Source organism: Silene latifolia, chromosome 5, assembly GCF_048544455.1.
Source record: "Silene latifolia isolate original U9 population chromosome 5, ASM4854445v1, whole genome shotgun sequence".
In the NCBI taxonomy this organism is placed as follows: domain Eukaryota; kingdom Viridiplantae; phylum Streptophyta; class Magnoliopsida; order Caryophyllales; family Caryophyllaceae; genus Silene; species Silene latifolia.
Genome location: NC_133530.1, coordinates 40,112,833 through 40,122,163, shown reverse-complemented (window position 1 = coordinate 40,122,163; position 9,331 = coordinate 40,112,833). Strand labels below are relative to the sequence as shown.

At 39.3% G+C, this 9,331-nt stretch overlaps 1 long non-coding RNA gene across 1 annotated transcript; it reads right to left on the bottom strand.

Annotated features, from left to right (window-relative positions):
* Window positions 1-2,163: 2,163 nt before the first annotated feature.
* LOC141656075 (uncharacterized) lies at window positions 2,164-8,830 on the bottom strand. Its single transcript, XR_012548326.1, has 2 exons — window positions 8,534-8,830; window positions 2,164-2,464 (listed from the first exon to the last, which is right to left on the bottom strand). It is a non-coding gene; the product is annotated as an uncharacterized LOC141656075 (long non-coding RNA).
* Between the last annotated feature and the right edge of the window lie 501 nt (window positions 8,831-9,331).

The window sequence follows — 9,331 nt, the reverse complement described above, 5'->3', positions numbered from 1 at the left end:
TAAAAAAAGTGCCCGAAAATGAGCAAAACTGACAAAAATGTCCAAAAATGATGAAAATGCTTAGAAATGCGCAAAAATGCCCAGAAATGAGCAAAAAATGATCGGGATGTAGGGAGGGCTACCCCCTAAAAAAATTAAAAAGAAATGTCTAAGTGTGAAAAGTGTTAAAAAAAAAAGAGGAGTGAAATGATTCCCCTAAAAAAAGAAATAATAAAAAATGGGTAAGTGTGCTCGTTTGGCGAAAATGTCGACTTTGTCTCGAAAAGCGAACCCGAAAAGAATTAGGAAACAAAAACTTGGTAACTTTGACGAAATTACCAAATTAAGATCCTATAGGAATAGGAAATTATCGCAAAAAGCGAAATAGGAAAGATCCAAAGCTGGGAACACGGAAAAGTCCTAAGGAAGAGGCGCAGCAAGAGTTGCGACTCTTCGAAGAGGCGGAGCAGATGCTGCGTCATTTCTCCAGTTAGTCAGACCTCGACAGAAATTAGGAAACAACGAATAGTATAAATAGAGAACTCGGGTGAGTTTTTATTCACACAATTCCTTCTTCTTTCTTCCGTCTTTTACATAAAAAATTCTCATATCCCCTCAAAAAATTTCAAAATTATGGATGCCTTTGAAAACCGTCTGAAGGAATGGACGAATGAGTTTACAAACATTGAGAAGCATGATATAGGTGCTTTTAATTTAGGATCGATCTTGAGTCTTAAATTAGTGAAAGTTGTGAAGCCTTTCTTGGATGCTTGTCTTCAGTATTGGGACCCGACCCTTCATGTATTCCTCTTTCCTAGAGGTGAAATTTGTCCTTTTCCATAAGAAATAGCTACTGTGGGAGGATGGGACCCGGAAAATGTACCGGCTATACCCCCTAGCTCTCAAGGATATAAAGGTAAATTTAGGGACTTGCTTGGATTGACCAAAGCTGAGGTAGACCGGCTTGTGACCTCAAAAGGTGTCTGCATGTTCGACTTTATTGACCGATTTATAAATAGGGAGGACCCTACTATTTCTTATGTTGCGAGGCGTAGGGACTTCGGGTTTTGTTTACTGCATTGTTATGTTCTTCGAGGGCATGTTGATGAGGAGATGAGAGGGGATCTTCGTTTTCTGAGCCTAGTGGAACAAATGGTGCTGCGTAAGAGCCCAGCATGCCTAGTGTTAGGGGAGACCATTATTGGTTTTGATAATAGAAAGGCCAACCGTGAGCTTCCTTATTTGGGAAGTCCCATCATCTTGCAGGTAAGAACCATTTTCCGACCATTCTTGTTCCTTTTTTTGTCTTTTCGTTTTTTTTTTCGTTTTTTTTCTTTTTGTTTTTTTTCTTTTTTTTTCGTTTTTTTTTTCGGTCGCTGCACGGGTATTAATTCCCGTTTTCTTTTTTTGCTTGCAAGTTTGGCTGATGGATAGTTGCGGTTAATCGAGCCCCAGTTAATGTGCAAGGATATCATGCTCGATCAATTGCAATGAGGACTAGGCTGTATATGGTGGATTTCACTAGGGTATGCAACTACTGGGAAAATAAATTGAAGAGTGAAGGTGGTCCCTTGATCCGATGGATTGTGCCGTGGTGGCATCTCAGGTCAGTCACTGGAGTCTCATCATTGGATCCGACACGGTCAGTTCGTGTCCCTGGCTTGGAATTCAGGGTTTGCATTTTTCCGGAAAGATTGATGAGGCAAGTGGGCCTTAAGTAGAAGATTCTGAAGTTGGATACCGTTCCACAAACTGCCTTAGCACATACTTCGGAGTTTTGTCGGGAATGGGTAATTCGGTGGGCCTAGAGGAATATGTGGTTCATACCCATTCCTGTTGGCTCTTTATGGGTACCTGACTCATATTTGCAATGGAGAAAGGTCGGTACTCCCGAAGAACGTGAGAAGCTGAGGAAGCACGAGCCCGTGGATTATAAAATCCGCGAAGTAGCAAATGAGAACCAAAAGTACTTGACTGAAGCAGAAGAAGAGGCCGGATTCCGAGTCGCGCGTCCGGCGAAGAAGCCGAAAACCGCCTCTGCCGAGAAGATGTTGATAGATAGAAATGGTAAGGCTAGACCGCGAGAACGACCGTTGGTGATTAGGTCGGAGATAGCACAAGAGCGCCCGACTCGTGGTGTAACGGCCCTAAATTCTCACCGACCAAAACGATAAACTAGAGATGGAAAATTCACGGCTGTCACTCCACACTTAGCTTAAAATGCCAAGTGCAAGGTAAATACAGAGTCAATCTTTAAAAACAAAGTACATATCTCAAAACTTAATCAAATAATCAAAGCGTTGCAGCGGAAGACTTAAGTCTTACAAAATCTAAAACAATAAATATAATTCAAATCCAACGATATTATAAAATTATAAATAGATTAAGACGGAGTCTTTATTCAAAATCCTTCCACGCTCGTACTAATCCCCGGATCCAGTATGCACCCATGCAGCATCTCAAGCATCTCAATTGTACCTATCAACTGTACCCAAAACATAAATAGGTACAGGTTCCAGAGGGGGAACAACCCAAAACATAAGGACGTCAGCAAAAGCTCAGTTTTTAGAAAATTAGAAGAAATGATAAATTCATAATAGAACAATATTATAAACTTTACAAGCTCCAAAAATTAGTAAGAAAGAATTATAATCCAAAACCAACATTATCGTAAATCCAATAACAATTATTAAATCGTTTTAAGTCCATAACTTTCACCACTTGTGTGCAGAGGTCCTACCCTTGACACGGTCTAGAGGTATCATCTGTGCTTGGTCAGACTTATAAGAATGCGCATCTCTCACATTTGGGCAGTCAGTAGGATGAGGCTGCCAAAGGAGAAAGTCTAACCCCCTAGCGAGTGGGGGCCGGTCAAACCCCACCCAAATGGAACTCGGGCCAAGAGTTCACTTTTCGGGACGTAATCCCAGGGACGTCTCAGACGCACCTTAAAACCTGCTAGACCAACAGAACTCCCAGAGTCTGCTACATAATTACAAAGACGGCTCGCGCCAAAAAATTTCTAACTGGTGACCCATGGTCACATAGAACAATATTTAAAAACTCGGACAAGCCAATAAAAATTCATCGTTACCAAAAGTATATAAAACTCTTTAAACGTCAAACCGATCATGCTCTTAATTTTAAAACAAGTAAAAGTCCTTACCACAAAGGCGACCAATCACAGCTAAGCTTAACACAAAAATTCCTTCTCTTCAAACCCGTAAGCTACAAGTATAAGAGAAATTATCCAATTACCACATTATCCGAAATCATAATGATCACCAGCTTAATACTTAAACCCATTTTATACTGAATGTCCACTGCACAATTAGCTCAGCCAATACTCAGATTTTAACTGACCCTGAACTACATGCCAATAATCCATGTCAAAGCCATTAACTCCAACACTAGATAATCCCAAAACCAACCTTAAATAAAGTACCACCGTGGAAGCTCTCAACAAATAATTTGATACCACTGTAAATATTTTTGCCCATAATTTCAACGAATAGAGAACCCTCTACCTCCATAGTCAATTAGGCTTGCAACTTGTACCACTACATCCTAGTTTCACTCAAAAATCCAAACAGCCTGCGTAATTTAACTGTTGTAGATTAAGTTTGTTACACCAAGTAGGCTAAAACTAGCAGTACCAACACCCTTCACAACTAATTTATGACCCAAACACTTAACAATCCGTAGCACAACCCAGACGTCAAAATCCGATTAATAAACTGAAGCTACACCTATGATCAGTCGCATATATTTTTGAACCACATCGATTAATACTCCACTGACCTCGTATTAACACTCTGTCCCCTATTGCATTAAACCCAATTGTACTTGCCTTATGTTTTCTAAAGCTAGTGAACCACAAACAATTCATACCAACAAACTCCATAAGATTTGTATTCCTCCGTAACTGACAAATTGAATAATAAGAACTTACAATTTGTTCCATCTATATGCAAACACCACTCACTCAATCCTAAGTTACTCAACTAACCACCAACCCATACTCATACAATAATTCAAAGACTCTAATTAAAATCTAAAAAAAAATGTTTCAAACTTTGTTATACGAATTATTTAAATAAAGAAATCGATTAACAAATCACTTACAATAGATTTATCGGAGCGCGACAAAAGAGGAAAAGAAGGGACGTTTAGAATCTGGTCGGAGTTCGGCAATCGCTTCGGAGGGTGACGGCGTGCGGCCAATAATAGAATAGAGAGTGGTGTAGAAGTAGGAGATCACAAACGTAAATTGGGTGTGAATGTGAATTAGGGAAACAAAGGAGTAGGGTGGTATTAGAGTAATAGAAAACCGGGTCAAAGCTAAGTGAGTTTTGGTAAAATTCTTTTTTTTTCTAGTTGGGTCAAAGTCCAACATCAAAGCTCGGTCCGTAAATAAATGTTTCCTTCAGCTTCGTTTTTTTTATAAAACCCTTATATTAAATTTTAAAACTTTCAATTAAAGTTCCATATTAAAAAAAAATGAGAAAGCAACCTTCAGAGATAACTCGGAAAAAGTGGGGTGTTACAAACTTCCCTTCTTAAAATAAAGCTTCGTCCTCGAAGCTTAAACTCTCCCTCAGGACCTTCATACTTACACTCTAGTGTTTGCTTGCCTCGCATACCCAAAATTTCATCAAGTTGCTCACCTTTATACATTACTTTGCAACTTCTCTTAATTTTCTCAAGTCCAAGGTAAAAGCGTCACCAGCTACAAAAATAAGAGCATGTCGAATTGGAAAACCTTTTTTTTTTTAGCATAAACACATTTTAACGACTTCATATTTCATCAGCTGAAAGAAAAATAAGTAAATAAATAAATAAAAAATTTCAAGAATTGCTCAAGATGTACAAGCAGGACACCAGACCACTAAAACCACTAAAATCATACTCTGAGAAGTACTCAATGTGTACAAGTAGAACACACATATACACACCATCACTAAGTAAGCATAACCAATACCAATAAGTACCGGTGCAGCATGCACAATGAACACCAATGCTATGCATAAACGTTACCAAGAATTTGTAAGTTGCGTAAACTAGGCGAGACCACAGGTACACAACAGAACCAACCTCTAAAATAATGACACACATGCATCAAGAGTACAAAAAGAAAGGTATATATGCAAATCTCGACCCCCTAAAAACAAAGCTTCTTCCACGAAGCGTAAAATTACCTTAGGTAAAAAGGTGAGGGTACTTGTCTCTCATAGCAGATTCAACTTCCCAAGTAGCTTCCTCTATGTTGTTATTGTTCCACAAAACTTTGACCATATGAGTTTCACCTCTACGGGTTTTACGCACCTTAGTATCTAAAATCTTTATGGGAGTCTCTTCATAAGTCATTTTCTCATCAAGCTCGATAGTCTCCGGATCCAAAACGTGAGATGGGTCACTAATATATTTTCTAAGTTGAGAAACGTGAAACACATTGTGAACTCTCTCTAAGTTAGCTGGTAAGTCAAGTCGGTAAGCTACCTCACCAATACGCTCCAAAATCTCGTAAGGTCCAATGAACTTTGGGCTCAATTTGCCCTTATTCCCAAATCTCATTACTCCCTTAGTAGGCGAGACGCGCAAAAGAACTTTGTCACCAACCTCAAATTCCACATGTCTGCGAGTTTTATCCGCATAACTCTTTTGTCAATCTTAGGCGGCTTTCATTCTATCCCGAATAATCTTAACTTGCTCAACCATTTCATTAATCATTTCAGGCCCCAAAACTACAGACTCACTTATATCATTCCAACAAATAGGACTCTTGCACTTGCGCCCATAAAGTGCCTCAAATGGTGCCATCTGAATTGTAGCCTGGTAGCTGTTATTATATGAAAATTCAATAAGATCCAATTTATCTTCCCAACACCCTTGAAACTGCAAAACACATGCTCGTAACATATCCTCAAGTATCTAGTTTGTTCTCTCAGTTTGACCATCAGTAGTAGGGTGAAATGCAGTGCTCATCTTGAGCTTGGTACCCAAGGCTTTCTGTAATTTTCCCCAAAATATAGAAACAAACCTAGCATCTCTATCCGATACAATGTCATTTGGGACACCATGGAGACGTAGCACATGATGTATATAAGCATCAGCAAGTTGCTTCTTTTTCCACGTATCTTTCATCGGTATAAAATGAGCACTCTTTGTTAGCCTGTCAATAATTACCCAAATCAAGTTATTACCTTTCTGTGACTTTGGTAAACCAGCTATAAAGTCCATAGAGATCGAACTCCACTTCCACTCAGGAACTTCTAAAGGTTGTAGCTTCCCTTGAGGTCGCTTATGCTCACTCTTTACCTTTTGACATATCAAACAACGAGCCACAAAATCTGCAATTTGCCTTTTCATCCCAGACCACCAAAATACTACTTTCAAATCCTCATACATCTTATCACCCCCTGGGTGAACAGAATACGGTGTTGCATGCGCTTCAATCATAATTCTTTCTTTGATCTCCTTATCATTGGGCACACACACTCTAGCTTGAAATTTAATCAATCCATTCTCATTGCGCTTGAATAACGCGGGCTCATTAACAAGCTTGTCCTGCAAAAATTTATCTCCCACCTGCAAATCTCTAAGATCACTCATCAAATCAATCTCAACAGACATCAGATTAGACGGGGCTCCTGGTTTTGCCATTTGGATTGCAAAGTTCACAAACTCTTCCCGCAGCTTATCACGATGCATCACTAACTGTATCGCATGGAGCGACTTTCTACTTAAGGCATCCGCCACCACGTTGGCTTTCCCTTCATGGTACTGAATTTCAATCTCATAGTCTTTAATCAACTCCAGCCACCTTCTTTGTCTCATATTAAGCTCCTTTTGTGTGAATATATATTTCAAACTTTTATGGTCAGAGAAAACCATAAAGGGTACACCAAATAAATAGCGTCTCCAAATTTTTAATGCAAAGACCACGGCAGCCAACTCTAAATCATGAGTGGGATAATTTTCCTCATAAGCTTTCAACTGTCTAGAAGCATAAGCAATCACTCTTCTATTCTGCATAAGCACACAACCTAACCCATTTTTAGAGGCATTTGTATACACTTCATATTCCTCATTACCATCTGGTAAAGCTAGCACTGGAGCAGTAGTTAACTTTTCCTTAAGAGTCGGAAAGGCTTCCTCACACTTATCATCCCATTGGAACTTTGTTGCTTTTTTCATGAGTGTAGTCATAGGTCTAGCTATTTTAGAGAAGTCTTTCACAAATCTCCTATAATAACCAGCTAAGCCCAAAAAGCTACGAATTTCGGTCACGGATTTTGGTCTAGGCCACTCCTTCACAGCCTTAATTTTAGCAGGATCAACCGAAACTCTATCTTTAGATATGATATGACCCAAAAAGGCTACCTGATCGACCCAAAACTCACACTTAGAAAATTTATCATATAACTGTTTTCCCTTAAGATGCCCAAAATAATACGTAAATGCTCCTCATGTTCCTCCTCATTCTTGGAGTAAATTAAAATGTCATCAATGAATACCACGACAAATTTATCTAGATAAGGCCTAAAAGTTATGTTCATGAGATCCATAAAGACGGCAGGTGCATTAGTTAACCCAAAAAGCATCACGGTAAACTCATAGTGCCCGTATCTAGTGGAAAACGCAGTTTTAGGTACATCTTCAGGCGCTATTTTCAATTGATGGTATCCAGATCGCAAGTCAATTTTAGAGAAAACAGAAGCACCCTTCAACTGATTAAATAAATCATCAATCCTAGGTAAGGGATACCTATTCTTAATGGTAACTTGATTCAATTCCTGATAGTCAATGCATAACCTTAAGGTTCCATCTTTCTTTTTCACAAATAACACAGGAGCACCCCAAGGCGAAACACTAGGCCTAATATACCCTTTTTCCATAAGCTCATCTAATTGTTTCTTAAGTTCTTTCATTTCTAAAGGCGCCATCCTATATGGTGATTTTGCAATTGGACCTGTTCCGGGCACCAAGCCTATCTTAAATTCAACTTCCCTATCTGGGGGCATTCCGGGTATGTCCTAGGGAAAAACGTCAACAAACTCACTCACCACATGTACATCACTTAAGTCAGGATATTCGACCCTTAAGTCTCTTATATGACACAATATTAGTTCAGCTCCCCTAGATATATGTTTCTTCAGCTTCATAGCAGAAATAAGCTTCACTCTAGGACCCTTAACACGACCTTTATAGGATACTCTCACATTTTTAGGCCCTCTTAAAGAAACTTTGCTCTGCCAACAATCAATATTAGCCCTATGAGCTACCAACCAGTCCATCCCCAATATTACATCAAAATAGGGTAGCGGAAATTCTATTAGGTCTGCCTTAAAATCATGATTACCAATGACCACATATACACCTTTATACACTCTTTCACAGTTTAGTAAGTCTCCGGATGGCATAACAAAATCATAATTTATGATCTCACTAGGCTCTAATTTGAGTTTTTCCACAAACTTAGTTGAAATAAAAGAATGAGATGCACCACAATCAAACAGGACATGAGCTAAAACAGAGTTCACGAAAAAATTACCCGAAACAATGTCTGCGTTTTCAGCTTCTTCTCTATTCATGATATAGAGCTTTCCAGTGGTTTTCTTGTTACCTTAAGCCACATTCACTTGTCCTGCAGGTTTACTAGCTGATGAATTAGCTTGAGTCGTAGACGGGTTCTTAAAATTGTTAACAGACGCAGAACCAGCATAGTTGTTGTAGTTGTTGCTCTTTGCTTGACCCTAGTATCGATTACTTTGGGTTGCACTTGCATTAGCAGATTGCGCTATACGCGGTTTACCAGCCTTTTTGTTTCTACATTCAAACTCCCGATGTCCCGGATTTCCACACCAGTAGCATGACACCACTTTTCCTTCACAATCGACCCCTGGGTAGCATCCCGACTCGTTACATGACCCTTACTCTGCCACTTACTTGATGCTTCCTTATTTTCAGCCCCTCCAAAAGATCGTGACTTATTACGAAAGTTACTATTGTGACTGAAGTTACCTCTTTTAGTTGGAGTGTCAGATTGACTCCCCTGAAACTCCTTCCTTTTGGTACCTACACTTCCAATTTCAGCCTCCATTTTCTGATTGCTCCTCTCAATATTAACAGCCCTTGCATAAACTTCCTTCAATGTAGTAAAGGTTTCACCAGCGAACCTACCCTTAATCTTCCAGCTCAACTTATCCTCAAATCTAGCTGCTTTAGTACGCTCCGTAGGCACCAACTCCTTAGCAAAGCGACTAAGTTCCACAAATTTGGTATAAAATTCCTTCACAGACATATCATCAGATTGCTTCAAATCCCAAAATCAGCAAGTTTTTGACTTTTT